At 38.7% G+C, this 16,679-nt stretch overlaps 1 protein-coding gene and 2 pseudogenes across 5 annotated transcripts in view; 1 reads left to right on the top strand and 2 right to left on the bottom strand.

Moving 5' to 3' along the window:
* Nucleotides 1–16,679, bottom strand: part of CDKL5 (cyclin dependent kinase like 5) — a 173,334-nt gene that overhangs the window by 89,995 nt on the left and 66,660 nt on the right. The window lies entirely within an intron of this gene.
* Nucleotides 4,208–5,288, bottom strand: LOC131748663 (gap junction alpha-1 protein-like; annotated as a pseudogene).
* Nucleotides 9,043–10,056, top strand: LOC131748669 (actin-related protein 2/3 complex subunit 1A pseudogene; annotated as a pseudogene).

Consider the following 16,679-nt stretch of genomic DNA (forward strand, 5'->3'; position numbering starts at 1 on the left):
GAACACAGGTTCGTGCCCCAGTCCGGGAGGATCCCACACCGCGGAGCGGCTGGGCCCGTGAACCATGGCCGCTGAGCCTGCATGTCCGGAGCCTGTGCTCCACAGCGGGAGAGGCCACAACAGTGAGAGGCCTGCGTACCGCAAAAGAAAAAAAAAAAATCTGTAGGATCTGTATCCTGAAAATTACAAAATGTTAATGAAAAAAATTGAAGAGAACCTAAATAAATTGAGAAACATACTGTACTCATGTATCAGAAGACTTAACAAGATGCCAAACCTCCCCAAAATGATGTATAAATTTAAAGTAATTCCTATTAAAATCCCAGCAAGTGTTTTGTAGATATAGGAAAGCTTATTCTAAAACAGAAATTGAAAGGCATATGACCTGGAATAGCTAAAGAAATTTCGAAAAAGCAGAATAATGTGGGAGGAATCACTATATCTGATGTTGAGGCCTGCTACAGAGCTACATATCAGTAGTCAAGAAACCATGATACTGGCAGAAGGATAAACACATCGATCAATGGGACACCTCAGAGAATCCAGAAATAAAGCTACGCAAATATGCTCAACTGATTTTTGCCTGCAAAAGAAATTCAATGGAGGAAGGAGAGACTTTTCAACAAGTGGTGCTATAGCAACTGGTCATCCACAGGGCCAAAAAACAAAAAGCCTCAACCTACATCTCTCAAACAACTTATACAAAAATTAACTCAAAATGGATCATGGACTTAAATGCAAAATGTAAATCTATAAAATTTTAGAAGCAAACAAAGGAGAAAATCTTTAGGATAAAGGACTAGACAAAGAGTTCTTAGACTTACCACCAAAAATACAATACTTACAAGGAAAAAAACTGTTAAATCACCTCATCAAAATTACAATATTCTGCTCTGTGAAAGACTCTATTAAGCAATGAAAAGACAAGCTACAAGCTGGAAGAAAATATTTTCAAACACATCCAACAAAGGATTTTAATCCAGAATATATATATTTTAAAAACTCCTTAAACTGAACAGTAATAAAACAAACATTCAACTAGAAAATGGACAAAAGATACAAACAGATATTTCACTGAAGAGGATACAGAGATGCCAAATAAGCACATGAAAAGACAGTCAACATTATTAGCCATTACAGAAATGCACATTTAAACTACCATGAGATCACCTACATACCTATCAGAATGGCTAAAATAAAAAAGAGTGATAATACCAAATGCTGGTGAGCACATGGAGAAACGAGACCAGTCATACACTGCTGATGGGAATAGAAACCACTCTGGAAAAAGAGTATGCTAGTTTCTTACAAAACTATATGCTCTTCTTTGGAGAAATGTCTATTTAGTTCTTCTGCCCATTTTTGCCAACAAACACATGAATGAATGCTCAACATCATTAATCATTAGAGAAATGCAAATCAAAACTACAATGAGATATCATCTCACACCGGTCAGAACTGCCATCATCAAAAACTCTAGAAACAATAAATGCTGGAGAGGGTGTGGAGAAAAGGGAACCCTCTTGCACTGTTGATGAGAATGTAAATTGATACAGCCACTATGGAGAACAGTATGGAGGTTCCTTAAAAAACTAAATATAGAACTACCATAAGACCCCGCAATCCCACTATCGGGCATATACCCTGAGAAAACCATAATTCAAAAAGAGTCATGTACCAAAATGTTCATTGCAGCTCTATTTACGATAGCCAGGACATGGAAGCAACCGAAATGCCCATCAACAGATGAATGGATAAAGAAGATGTGGCACATATATACAATGGAATATTATTCAGCCATAAAAAGAAATGAAACTGAGTTATTTGTAGTGAGGTGGATGGACCTGGAGTCTGTCATACAGAGTGAAGTAAGTCAGAAGGAGAAAAACAAATACCGTATGCTAACATATATATATGGAATCTAAGAAAAAAAATGTCATGAAGAGACTAGGGGTAGGATGGGAATAAAACACAGACCTACTAGACCATGGACTTGAGGATATGGGGAGTGGGACGGGTAAGCTGGGACGAAGTGAGAGAGTGGCATGGACATATATACACTACCAAATGTAAAATAGATAGCTAGTGGGAAGCTGCCGCATAGCACAGGGAGATCAGCTCGGTGCTTTGTGACCACCTAGAGGGGTGGGATAGGAAGGGTGGGAGGGAGGGAGATTCAAGAGGGAAGAGATATGGGAACATATGTATATGTATAACTGATTCACTTTGTTGTAAAGCAGAAAGTAACACACCATTGTAAAACTTATACTCCAATAAAGATGTTAAAAAAAATTATAACCCACTTTATAACAAAGTGAATCAGTTATACATATACATATGTTCCCATATCTCTTACTATTGGGAGAAATGAGTTGAAGGATATATGGAATCTATTATTGCTTATAATTGCATGTGAATCTGTATCTCAAGATAAAAATTAAAGAAAATCAAGCAAGCAATAGGTGAAAATTAATGTGAAACAGGAAGTGAGGGTGGCAGTGTCCAATCTGATTCCAAGGTTTCAGGAGTTTTGCAGTCTTCCACAGAAACACACACCCCATTAGAAAATAATAGTCATTCTTCCTCAAGAAAAGGTTTGTGAGGAGGAAATGTAAAACACTCTTGACTGAACCAAGAGAATGGGTTTTCCAAATGAGACTGTCAGAGCAAGATGCAGTCAGATGGATTGGCAGGCTTAATGCTATCCCCAGCTTCACCTTCCCCCGGTGCCCTGTGGGGTGGGAGGAAGCTTCTGATGAAGAGTAGATCAGTTAAAAGAAAAACAAAGAAGCTACATTTTTTTGCACATCTGAAAGTAGTAAGTATATCTGTGATCCTGCTACATATAATTAAAAATGCTAATACTAAAACCTTCTCTAACATAGTCTCCACAATTCCATCTCCAAAAATCTATTCTAGCGTATTTTGCTTAAAGATGTATCAGTGAAGAATTCAAAAGACTAGGAAGGTCAGTGCAGCTAGAAGCTCTCAGAGAAGGCAGTGATGCAGACTGCTCTCTTAAAACTTTATTGAACAAAGAACACTCTCTAGAATATATGATGGGCTAGGTCTACGTTGCGTGCAGTAAAGCTGAACATGACAGTAGTTCAATGTGAAATGTTAAACAAATTAGTATTTCTCACTTTACAAAACTGCTTATGTAGCTGCCGTGCAAGAATAAAGTATTAAGCTCAGCATTTTCACCAATCATCTGTGATGAGCTTTAAAAAAGACATTTGAAGAAATGGTTAGATTTCTTTGGTATATATTTCAAACAAATTAGTTACATGGATAATACACAAACCTCTTTCAACCTCTCTTGCATTCCAAATAAAATCTTAGGACAAATATCAAAACTGCTAGCCACCCCAAAAGACTGTCAAACTCAAAAGAATATAAGCCCCGAAATAATGTTTATTCAGTAGAGTTTATTAAATTGGATAAAGGTAAGAACTGTCAGTTACTGCAAAATTCATGTAAGAACACTTAGTAGTCCAGCTCTAAGCATTTCTTTTAAGTTTCTCACATTAACGAGTTCTGTTTACAGTACTAAAATTCTATCATTCAAGCATCAATGATTACATTTCAGAAAAAGGAAATCATTTATGACATCTTTCTACAAAAGAGAAAAAATTATAATGAATAGAACCAGTATCTAGAATAGGATACACTAGGGGTGGGGGGGTTAGGAAAAAAACAGTGTTTTATTTTCACAATAGAAATTATGTAATGCAAACATCATTTTGACCCACACCAAAAAATCCACGAGAAAAGCTCAAATTTGAACACTGTGAGCATTATTTTAAAATCTATGTTTGTGAGTTTATACTGCATCTGTTTATACCAATACGTGGCAAATATCTATCACTCTCACATACACTGAACCATTCTAGGGGAATATGGGTGAGAAAAAGGCCTTACTTATGCATCACCTAGTGCAACTTTTACTTAGAACGCAAGTTGAGTCAACCATTTTAAATATCAACATGTACCTCTGTTAATCCCTCTCTCTCCATCCTTCTATCCCAGACATCTCAGAAGAACCATGGTAGGCTAATGTCTTTGTATCTGCTAAGCCTCACTACTGAGGTTGTTGAGTACCACCCTCCACTGAAACAAAAGTACACTGTCTATTGCACTTTCCTTTTCTTTAACAATTGAGCAGAACTGTAATGCTTTCAACCATGTGTGTAGATTTCTAGGTCATTTACACTGCTGGTGGCATGACTGCTGGCTCTGCAAAACGGCTGCTGGGCTGCAATGGCCAGTGTCCAGTAGCTAGATTTTTTTTAGAATTCCACTTGTCAACAGGGAAATCAAAACGCTGCGTATGTGAGTTAGAAACGGTGCTTCCTGCCTGTCCCATTCGAACTTGCTATGTGCTGTAATTAGCAGGGTTCCGCTCACTTCCTTGTTTGCTGTAACTGTTACAGGAAGAACTGTTTCTGTCTCTAGGAACCAGTTTGTCCCTGTGAAGGGACATGGTGGAGAGAGCAACAGCTGATAAGGAGCCATTGGAGGGGCTTGGCAGACCAGATGTATTGTGGTAAAGCTCACGCTCTGGATTCTTCACATGGTCTTTAACGCTCTTAAGAAAGACATAGAAAAGCTCTATGATATTCAAGGCAAGAGACACCAAGGACACCAGTGGCATGAAGAGGATGAAGATGCTTCTTTTTCTCTGTGGGGAGAGAGAGGAAGCAGTCCACTTGACGAGGCAGGGGTCTCGTTTGCAATTGTAAACCACATTCACGTGGAAGCCATAGATGTACCACTGGCTCAGCAGGAAAGCCACCTCAAAGACTGTCTTGAAGAAGAAACAGATGGTATAGGTTCACAGCAAGCCCCCCCTCATTTTCACCTTGCCATGTTCTTCAATGCCATACTTGAACTTCTTGATTTCAATTTCCTCCAAGTGCACCTCCACACTGGCATCATCGGTTTGGGCAACTTTGAGTTGCTCCTCTTTCTTGTTCAACTTCTCATCCTTTCGCATCACACAGATCACGTGTGCTAGGTACAAAAGTGTGGGGACAGACACAGATACAATCTGCAGGACCCAGAAGCACACGTGAGAGATTGGGAAGGACTTATCGTAGCAGAAGTTTTCACAACCAGGCTGTCGAGTGTTACAACAAAAGGCAAACTACTCATCATCCCAGGTTGAGTGCTGTCCCCAGTAGCAGGATTCAGAAAATGAAAAGGACTGAGAGCCATACCTTCCCTCCAGCTGTGGAGTAAGCTTGAACCCTGTCGAGGAGTTGGCCTAAGGCACTCCAGTCATTCATGCTGCCTGTTCGCTGTTCTTTCCCTTAAAAGTGAAGTAGGCACGCCAAGTGACTGCACTCCTTAGAGGACGATGTAAAACGAAAAAGCAAGTTCAAGCACTCAAAACTGTCTAAAGCTTACAAGTCTGCTACTGTTTGGTACCTTCTTCATTCTTCCCCCTAATGAGAGGCAATTGCTGATACTTGATAAAAGCTTATGTGGATTCATTTTTCATACATGGTGAGTAAATACTCTTAAATAAGAAAGTACATATATTGATAATGGGACAATTTACATAAATAGGGGAACAAAATAGACACATTTAAATATCTTCAATTCCAGAATAAGGCAATCTCCAAAGATTAAAAACTCAAACACAGACACTGAATTAAAAATTTACATGCATATACTGACTGATTCGTCTTCAGACATATTAGGGCCATCATCTCCCAAACAGATAATTATATTCATCCAAGCATTATTTATGGAGTGCCTACTAGGTGCCAGGTACTGTACCAGGCACTGGTTCCTACTGTGATTCCTTTGGGACCCACAATCAACTAGCAGAACAGATAATCAAAAGCACAGTATTTTATTGATTTTTTAATTACAATTAATTATAATATAAACCGTTATTTTATTTACCATTCAGAAAGCAATCAAGGTATCCAGGGTAAGATGTGCCCCAATTTCAGAAATGTGGGGGGAAATGTATATCTTAGAATCAATGAAAAAGGCTAAGTGAGTAAGTGAATATACAATTGCAAATTTAAATAAGTGCCAAGAAGGAAACAAATAGGCACCAACAGAGATTAGCACAAGGAAACCCAGATTAGAATGTATAGAGTCAGCCAAGCAAAGACTGGAAAAACTGCTGCATGTGAAGCAGCAGCATGGGCAAAAATTTGAAGAGGGAAGGACTCACTGTACTCAAGGAGCTAGCTCAAAGGCAGGCAGCATGGTTACCAGGTAGTAGGCAGAGGTAGCAGAATGGTGCCAGAGGGGGCTACCTCAGGCATCTGCTTGGCAGAAGCAGAGAATCCCAGAGGCAAAAAGTGAAATTACACTGTGAGGCTGGGGCAAGATTGAGGCCATTGGAGAAATTATTAATGGCAGTTCGGGAGCTCTAGGGGACAGTGGGAGGGCTATGGGAGGAACCAGGATGTGATAGAGGGAGGTACAGATCAGTACAGAGACAAGGGTTCTGGGCTAATGGACGGCCAGTGAGTTTCGGTGGTGACAGAAAGTAAAAGAGGATGTCAAGAATCATGGGTCTGGGCTTCCCTGGTGGTGCAGTGGTTAAGAATCCACCTGCCAATGCAGGGGACACGGATTCAAGCCCTCGCCCGGGAAGATCCCACATGCCGCAGAGCAACTAAGCCTGCGTGCCACAACTACAGAAGCCCACGTGCCTAGAGCCCACGCACCGCAATGAAGAGTAGCCCCCGATCACTGCAACCAGAGAAAGCCTGCGCACAGCAACGAAGACCCAATGCAGCCAAAAATAAAAATTTAAAAAGTAAATTAATTAATTAAAAGAAAAAAAAGAAAAGAATCATGGATCTGATCCTGAGAGTCTCTGGAGAGGGAAATATGCAATCTATACTAGTGCTGTGGTCCTGAATGCTGTGGTGAATAAAGGGGCATTTTGCAAGGGTAGCTGCCATTCCAGTTAGCAGGGAGTAGTAGCAAGATCAGGACTAAAAAAGAAGAGCTGAAACTCTTACAACGGAAAGAGTTGCAAGAAGCAGACTCTATTTAAAAAGGACTTCTTACGGAAAACCAAAGATAATGGGAGAGAAAATTTTAAAAATAAAGACACTAGAGAAAACTGAAGCCTCTGGCATCTACACCTACAACAAACATTAAACACAGCCTAGCTCCTAGCCAAATTAACATGAAACCTTATACTACAGGCCTATTTACCTCCATTTCTATTATCCAATATATCCTACCTGGCTTTTAAAAAACACTAAAAAGTATGCTAAAAGGCAAGGGAAAACAGAGTGTGAGGAGATTAAGCAAGCATTAGAACAAGACTTAGATATGGCACAGGTTTGGGGATTACCAGGGATAATTTCAGACAGGGAATTTAAAACAACTGTGATTACTATGGTAAGCACTCTAATCGAAAAGGTAGACAACATGCAAGAACAGACAGGTAATGTAAGTATATACAACTCTAAGGAAGAATTAAAAGGAAATGCTAAAAATCAAAAACACCATAACAAAAATGAATAATACCTTTAATGGGCTCATCAGTAGACTGGACATGGCCAAGGAAAGAATCAGTGAACTTAAAGATATGTCAAGAGAAACTTCCCAAACTAAAATGCAAACAGAAAAAAGAATTTTAAAAAGGAGAAAAGACTATCCAAGAACTATGGGACAATTACAAAAGGTGTCACTGGAATACCAGAAGAAGAATGAGACAAAAGAGAAAAAACATTTGAAGGAATAATGGCTGAGAATCTTCCAAAATTAATGACAGACACCAAATCACACATCCAGGAAGCTCAAAGCACACTAAGCAAAATAAATACCCCAAAACTCTACACCTAAACATATCATATTCAAACTACAGAAAACCAAACACAAAGAGAAAATCATGAAAGAAGCCAGAGAGAAAAAAACACCTTACTTATAGAGAACAAGGATAAGAAGTACATTTGACTTCTTGTCAGAAGCCATGAAGTGAAATATTTAGTGTTGAAAGAAAAAAAAAAAAAAAACACCAACCTAGAAGTATTCAGTGAAATTATCCTTCAAAAGTGAAGGAAAAATAAAAACTTTCTCAGATAAACAAAAACTGAGGGAATTTGTCACCAGTAGACCTGCCTAGTAAAAACTGTTTTAAAAAGTTCTTCAGAGAAAGAAAATGACATAGGTCAGAAAGTCAGATCTACACAAAGAAAGAAAGAGCATTGGAGAAGGAATAAATGAAGGTAAAATAAAATCTATTTTTCCTATTCTTAATAGATAACTGTTCTAAGTAATAATAGTAAGAGCGTATTTGTTAATTATAGCAAATGGATAAGTAAAATGAAAGGCACCTGTACTATCTGAGAAGCAGAGTAGAGTTATCCGGTAGTAGACTTAGATAAGTTGTAAATATACACTGTAAACTCCAGAGCAACAACTAAAAACCCTTTTTAAAAGAAATATAATGGATATGCTAAGACAGGAGAGAAAAGAGAATCATACAAAATGGTCAACTGAAATCAAGGAAGGTAGAAAAAGGGGACCTGTTATTGTTTAAAAAAAACGAAGTATAACAAATACAAAAGTTACAAACATGGTTCATATTAATCCAAGTATATTGATACTCACTTTAAATGTGAATGGCCTAAATATACCAATTAAAAGAGATTGTCAGAGTAGATTTTATAAACTCACATTGAATATAAAGATACATCTAGGTTCAAAGCAAAGGGATAAAGAAAGATATACCATGTTAATATTAATCAAGAGAAAGCTGGAATAGATATATCAGTTTTAGACAAAGTAGACTTCAGAACAAGAAAAATAATCAGGGATAAAGAGGGGCATTAGAAAATGATACATCCTCCAAGAAGGCATAACAATCCTTAATATGTATGCACCACACAAGACAGCATCAAAATATATAAGGGGCTCCCTCTGGGCCTCAGTCCTCTGCCCGCGTCCGCCGGAGCCTGTTCGTGTCCTCTGACCAGAGTCTGTGAATTCAACGCTCCGAGCCTGTCCAGACGGCCCTGACTCCCAGCTGTCTATCCTTTGAAAACACTAAGAATAATGTCCCTGCATCAATTTTTACTAGAGCCAATCACCTGTCATGCCTGAACAGGGATCGTACCCAGATTGCCCTTAGCCCCAATAACCACGAAGTCCACATCTATAAGAATGGGAGCCAGTGGGTGAAAGCTCATGAATTCAGGGAGCACAACAGACACATCACAGGTATCGACTGGGCTCCCAGGAGGGACCGCATTGTCACTTGTGGGGCTGACCACAATGCCTACGTCTGGGGTCAGAAAGGTGGAGTCTGGAAGCTGACCCTGGTGATCCTGAGAATTAACTGTGCAGCCACTTTTGTCAAGTGGTCCCCGCTAGAGAACAAATTTGCTGTGGGCAGCAGAGCACGACTCATTTCTGTTTGTTACTTCGAGTCAGAAAATGACTGGTGGGTAAGCAAGCACATAAAAAACCCCATTTGCTCCACAGTCGCCAGTACGCCCTGGGGCAGCAAGATGCCTTTTGGTCAGCTGATGTCAGAGGTTGGTGGCAGTGGCACTGGCGGCTGGGTGAATGGGGTCAGCTTCTTCGCCAGCGGGAGCCACCTGGCCTGGGTCAGCCACGATGGCACCGTGTCTGTTGTTGATGCCTAAAAAAGCGTTCCGGTCTCAACTCTGAAGACAGAGCTCCTGCCCCTCCAGAGTGTGTCGTTCGTCTCGGAGAACAGCGTTGTGGCTGCTGGCCATGACTGCTGCCCCATGCTCTTTAACTACAACAAATGTGGCTGCTTGACCTTCGTCTCCAAGCTAGACATCCCGAAACAGAGCATACAGTGCAACATGTCAGCCATGGAGTGCTTCTGCAACATGGACAAGTGGGCCACAACCAAGGACCGAAACGCAGCCCTGGAGACGCTGCACCAGAACAGCATCACTCAAGTGTCTATTTATGAGGTGGACAAGCAAGATTGTCACAAATTTTGCACTACTGGCATTGACGGAGCCATGACCATTTGGGATTTCAAGACCTTAGAGTCTTCTATCCCGGGCCTTTGGATAATGTGAAGCTGAGCGAGCCTCCTAGATCCAGCATGAGGACAGACAGGCTGCACCGAGCAACTCCGCCATTTGCATCATGGGGAGGAGAGCCAGCCTCCAGGAAACACTGAAGACGCATATGGCGCAAACCTTGTTGTGTGTTTTGTTTGAGTGTAATTGGTGAAAGTGTTGGCTTTTTAAAAGCAGCAATGATTTGGGGGTTTTTTTTGTTTGTTTTTTTCTTTTGCTATTTCATTCCATTCTTGACCAAAGCTTCTCTTTAAGTAGTTTATTATGGAAAATTGTCACACTAACTTAAAGGAAGGGGTGGGGGGGGGCTTTCCTGGTGGCGCATCGGTTGAGAGTCCGCCTGCCGATGCAAGGGACACGGGTTTGTGCCCCGGTCCAGGAAGATCCCACATGCCACGGAGCGGCTGGGCCCGTGAGCCATGGCTGCTGGGCCTGCGCATCCAGAGCCTGTGCTCCACAACGGGAGAGGCCACAACAGTGAGAGGCCCGCGTAACGCAAAAAAAAAAAAAGGAAGGGGTGGGGGAGGTATATAAATTGTCTGTTAAAAAATTAAATAAAAATACTGAACAAAATAACAAAACAAAACAAAATATATGAGGCAAAAGATAGACCTGCAAAGAGAAATAGACAAATCCACTATTATAGTTGGAGACTTCAACACCCCCTTTCAGTAGCCAAAAAAACAAAAGAGAGAAAATAAAGATAGGTGAATTGAATAGCACCATCAAGCAACTAAATCTACCTGCCATTTACATAATACTTCATCCAAAAGCAGCAGAATACATGTTCTCAAGCTCACATGGAATATTCATCGAGGTAGACCAAATTCTGTACCACAAAACACAAATTAGCAAATTTTAAAGAATAAAAATCATACAAAGTATTTTCTCACACAATGGAATTAAACTAGAAAACAATAACAAAAAGATAGATGGAAAAATCTCAAAATATTTAGCCATTAAACAACACATTTCTAAATAATACATAGGTCAAAGAGGAAATCTAAAGAGGACTTTTAAAATACTTTGAACTAAATGAAAATGAAAATACAAATCAAAATTTGTATGATGCAGCAAAAGCAGGGCTTAGAGAAAAGTTTATAGCACTGAATGCATATATTAGAAAAGAAAACAGACTTAAAATCAATAACCTAAGCTTCTACCTTAGGATATAAGGCAAAGAAGGACAACTTAAGACTAAAGCAAATGGATAAAAGGATAGAACAATAAAAATTATAGCAGTAATCAATGAAATTGAAAACAGGAACTCAGTAGTGAAAAAAATCAATGGAAACAAAAAATGGTTCTTTGCAAAGACTGATAAAATTGATAAACCTCTAGCCAGGATAACCAAGAAAAAATGAGCGAAGATACAAATTATTAATATCAGAAATCAAAGAAGTGTCATCATTACCAATCATGTGGTCATTAAAAGGATAATAAAAGAATATTATGAACAAATCTATGCCTACACATTTTATAACTTAGCTAAGTGGACCAATTCCTTAAAAGATACAAACTATCAAAATTTACACAAGGAATAACAGATAATCTGAATAGGCCTTTATCTATGGAAGAAACTCAAACAATAATTAATAAACTTCCCAGAAAGAAACTCCCATACCTAGATGGTTTCACTGGTGAATTCTACCAAACATTTAAGGAAGAAATTAAGGAAGAAATTCTCTACAATCTCTTCCAGAAAACAGAAGTAAAGAAACACTTCAAAGCTCACTCTATGAGGACACATTAGGGTATTACCAATACCAAAACTAGATAAAGACATTAAAGAAAGGCAAACTACATGAACACAGATGTAGAAATCCTCAACCAATATTATCAAATCAAATCCAGCAATGTATAAAAAGAAATACACATCTTGACTATGTAGGATTTATCCCAGGTATGCAATGCTGGTTCAACATCCTAAAATCAATTCATAATCAACAGATGAAAGTAAAAACACCACATGATCATACCAAGTGATGCAGAAAAGCATTTGACAAAACCCAATACCCATCTGTGATAAATATTCTTAGCAATCTAAGAATAGAGAGAACTTCCTCAACTTCATAAAGAACATCTACAAGAAACCTACAGTTAACATCGTATTTAATGGTAAGAAACTGCATGCCTTCCCACTAAGCTCAGGAACCAGACAAGAATGTCCTCTCTCACCATCTGTATTAAACATTGTACTGGAAGTCATAACTAATACAAGACAAGTAAAGGAAGTAAAAGGTATACAGATTGGGAAAGAAGAAGTAAAACTATTTTGTTCGCAGATGACATGACTAATTATGAAGAAAATCCCAAAGAATTTACCCCCCAAAAAACACTGGAACTAATACGCAATTCTAGCAAGGTCACAGGATACAAAGCTAATATACAAACTTCAATCACTTTCCTATACACCAGCAAGGAACAACTGGAATTTAAAAATTAAAAACAATACCATTTATACTATCACCAAAAGAAAAAAAGTACTTAGGTATAAATCTAACAAAACAATTGTAAGATATGTATGTGAAAAACTAAATAACTTTGTTGAAAGAAATCAAAGAGAGAAAAATCAAATGGAGAGATATTCTGTGGTCATTGATTAGAACACACAATATTGTTAAGATGTCAATTCTCAACTTGATCTACAGATTCAATGCGATCCCAATCCTAGGAAGCCATTTTGTGGATATCAACAAACTGATTTAAAAGATAAAACAGAAAGGCAAAAGACCTGGAATAGCCAACACAATACTGAAAAAGAACAACAAAATTGGAGGACTGACACTACCTGACTTTAAGACTTACTACAAAGCTACAGTAAATCAAGACAGTATGATATTGGTGAAGAATAGACACACAGATCAATGAAACAGAACATAGAACCCGAAACTAGACTCAACACAAACAGCTGATCTTTGATAAAGAAGCAGAGGCAATCCAATGGAGAAAGAAGTCCTTTCAACAAATGGTTGAAATAACCTAATCAAAAATGGGCAAAGGACTTGACTAGACATTTCTCCAAAGACATACAAACAGCCAAGAGCACATGAAAAGACGTCCAACATCACTAATCATTAGTGCCATGCAAATCAAAACCACAAAATGATACCATTTTACATCAACTAGGATGGCTACAATAAAAAAAAACAAGGAAACAAGTGTTGGCAAGGATGTGGAGAAACTGTAACCTTTGTACAGTGCTGGCAAGAATGTAAAGCGATGCAGTCACTGAGGAAAACAGTTTTGTGGTTCCTCAAAAAAGTTAAAGACAGAATTCCCATATACCTAGCTAGCATTTCCACTTCTTGCTATATACCCCAAAAGAACTGAAAACGGGGACTCAAATAAAACTTGACCACAGAAGTTCACAGCAACACTATTTACGATAATCAAAAGGTGAAAACAACCCAAATGTCCATCCACAGATAAATGGATAAACAAAATGTGGTATGTCCATACAACAGAATATTACTCAGTCATAAAAAAGGAATGAAGTAATGATACAGGCTACATGGATGAACCTCAAAAACATTACATTAAGTGAAAGAAGTCAAACTCAAATGGTCACAAATTGTATGTGATCCCATTTATATGAAATATCCAAAATAGGTAAATCTATAGAGAAATCAGATTGGTGTTTGCCAGGGATAGAGAGAGGGAGAAACAAGGAGTGAGTACTTAATGGGTATGGGGTTTTCTTTTGGGGTGATCAAAGTGTTTTGGAACTTGATAGAGGCAGTGATTGTACAATATTGTGAATTTACTAAATGCTACTGAGTTGTACACTTTAAAATGGTTGGTTTTACATTACGTGAATTTTACCTCAATTTTTTTTAAAAAAAGGTCACAACATTGTAAATCAACTATTCATCGATTAAAAAACAAAAAAAGAAGATGGGCCTATGAGGCTTACTTCCTGGCTCTACCACCTACTAACTTATATGGCCTTCAGGAAATTAACCTATTATAATTGAGCATCAGTTTCCCTCATGTTAAAGGAAGGTAATTCTTTCTAACTTTTATAGTTGCTATGAGGATCTAAAGAGTAATGAAGATAAAGCACCTAGCATGGGACTTCCCTGGTGGCGCAGTGGTTAAGAATCTGCCTGCCAATGCAGGGGGACACAGGTTCGATCCCTGGTTCGGGAAGATCCCACATGCTGTGGAGCAACTAAGCTCATGTGCCACAACTACTGAGCCTGCCCTCTAGAGCCCACAAGCCACAACTACTGAAGCCCGCACACCTAGAGTCCGTGCTCCGCAACGAGAGGCCACTGCAGTGAGAAGCCCGCGCACCTCAATGAAGAGTAGCCCCTGCTCGCAGCAACAAAGACCCAACGCAGCCAAAAAGAAACAAATAAATAAATAATTTATTTTTTAAAAAAAGAAAAGAAGCACCTAGCATAGCACAATGCCTGGAAGTTAAGAGGTACTTGAAACAGAGATTATTACTATTGCTTCTTAACTTAATTTCTCATTTATGGCCACTTGAATTATATTAGGAAGACATCTCAAGTTTTTTTGTCTCCAAAGAATTTAACTCTTCATATTTGTGAGAATGTCCTTCTCTTGAACTCAAGTAATCTTTCATAGTCTCAGTGGAGACTGTTTTCTTCTTTGTATTCATTTTGGATGAAAAGAGAGCTATTCAGGCCAGTGATGGAACACAGTCAGGGTGAATAGATTGTATGTGTCTCTGTATGCCCAGTTCCTAGCAAAGTCCACTTCTCCGTTCTGACAGTTGATCATGAATGAGGTAACCAATATAAAATTTCCTACTTAGCCAGCCAAAAGATTTACCCAAGCCCAGCTCAAGGGGAAAGTAATTTTCAGTGGAAGTTCCACACTATTGATTCTATTCCTCAGACTCCAAGAGCACCAAGGGCAAAGAGACAAATAGAAACTGAGATTGTTGGTCCACTGAGGCCACTATGCTGTTTCCACTGTATTCTCCTAGTTAGGGCTGCTCAGCATTAGAAGTCAGCAAACTTTTTCTGTTTAGGAAGGGCCACAAAATAAATACTGTATTTTAGGCTTTGTATATCATACGGTCTCTGTTGCAACTACTTAACTCTGTCATTTTAGTGCAAAAGCATCCATAGAAAATACGTAAATGAATGAGTGTGGCTATGTTCCATAAAATAAGTGGCGGGCCAGATTTGGCCCACAGGCACTCAACACATTTTTCTTAAACAAATATTTGGTTGAATTTTACTTTGTAATACCATGCCTAGAACACAGTGCTTTAAGTACAGGAGGTAGAAAAAAATTCAATTTGATTTTTTTAATTAAAATGCTTTAACATAGGAAACAAACCTTTAAATTAAGGAAATAGTAAAGCTCAAAAGCACTGCAGAATATGAACTATAGCTTCTAATGGTATTTCAGGGGTGGGTTACTTTTTATATAAAAATAGATCCCCTCACACTACTTTCCAGTTACTGATTTCAACAACTGATAGAGTTACGCTTAACTATTTAAAAGTGTCCACTATACGGGCATTTGTTGATCAGTTCCTTTTCTTATATTTCCAGTGAATATATATTTCAGGCTGTGTAGAAAAATGATTCACACTCATTTTTGGTTCCTGAAGTTCTAAAGTCACATTAAAGAACTAGTTAAATCCCTTAAGCAGAGACATTTATCAAAGACTAATGAAATTACTCATCTTAAGAAGATGTAGAAAGAATGTTCTCTCTCTCTTTTTTAAAATGTTTATTTATTTATTTGACTGCTCCGGGTCTTAGTTGTGGTGTGCAGGCATGTGGGACCTAGTTCCCTGACCAGGGATTGAATCCGGGCTCCCTGCATTGGGAGCACAGAGTCTTAACCACTGGACCACCAGGGAAGTCCCAAGAATACTCTCTTAAAGAAGGAAATAATTATGTTTTATGATTGGCAGAAAAGGGGACTTTAAAGTCCATCTAGCGCTCCAACCAACTCGTCCTCTAGACTGGGGGGCTGTGGAGTGGGCGGGGGGGGGGAACTGAGTCACTATAAGAAGGACAAATGAGGTAAAGTCTTCTGTGTAGACAATGCATGCAGAGCTAGTAGTGGGGCTAGTTCTAATTTGACCATTCCCTTATCTCATTTACTAAAAACCAAAAAAAAAAAAAAACCACACAAATCCAGGGAGGATAAAGGCAACTAGGAAGCCTGCAAAAGCCCCAGATTCTTCTGGTTCCCTGAAGAAGTCAGACTCATCTGGAAACTGACACCTGAGCCATTGTTTCTTTTACTGATAACAAGACAACAGAAACATGGGTAGTTTTTCCTATATCAACAGACTAGCAGAATTGGAAATACAAAATATTATAGTACAAAGAAGTACGATTTTGGTGAGACTTTTGTCGTGTTCCAGAGACTGTTCTACAGTCAGCTGGATCAGCAACAAAAACCTGGTCAAGAGAGGAAACTGCACAGAAGTAATGGTTCTACATGAGTGCCTCTGTAAGAAGAGGCAGATGTTTTCCCCCATTAATGATTCCTAGTATCTTTGTTCCTGACCTGAAGTCCAGTTTAACACTGACATCTCATTAATCTTCATGACCTGCAGTAAATTCACATAATTTCAGACAGTGCAATTACTTTAAAAAAGATTATGATAAAATAATCAATTAATACTGA

This window comes from Kogia breviceps, chromosome X, assembly GCF_026419965.1.
Source record: "Kogia breviceps isolate mKogBre1 chromosome X, mKogBre1 haplotype 1, whole genome shotgun sequence".
NCBI classification, from domain to species: domain Eukaryota; kingdom Metazoa; phylum Chordata; class Mammalia; order Artiodactyla; family Physeteridae; genus Kogia; species Kogia breviceps.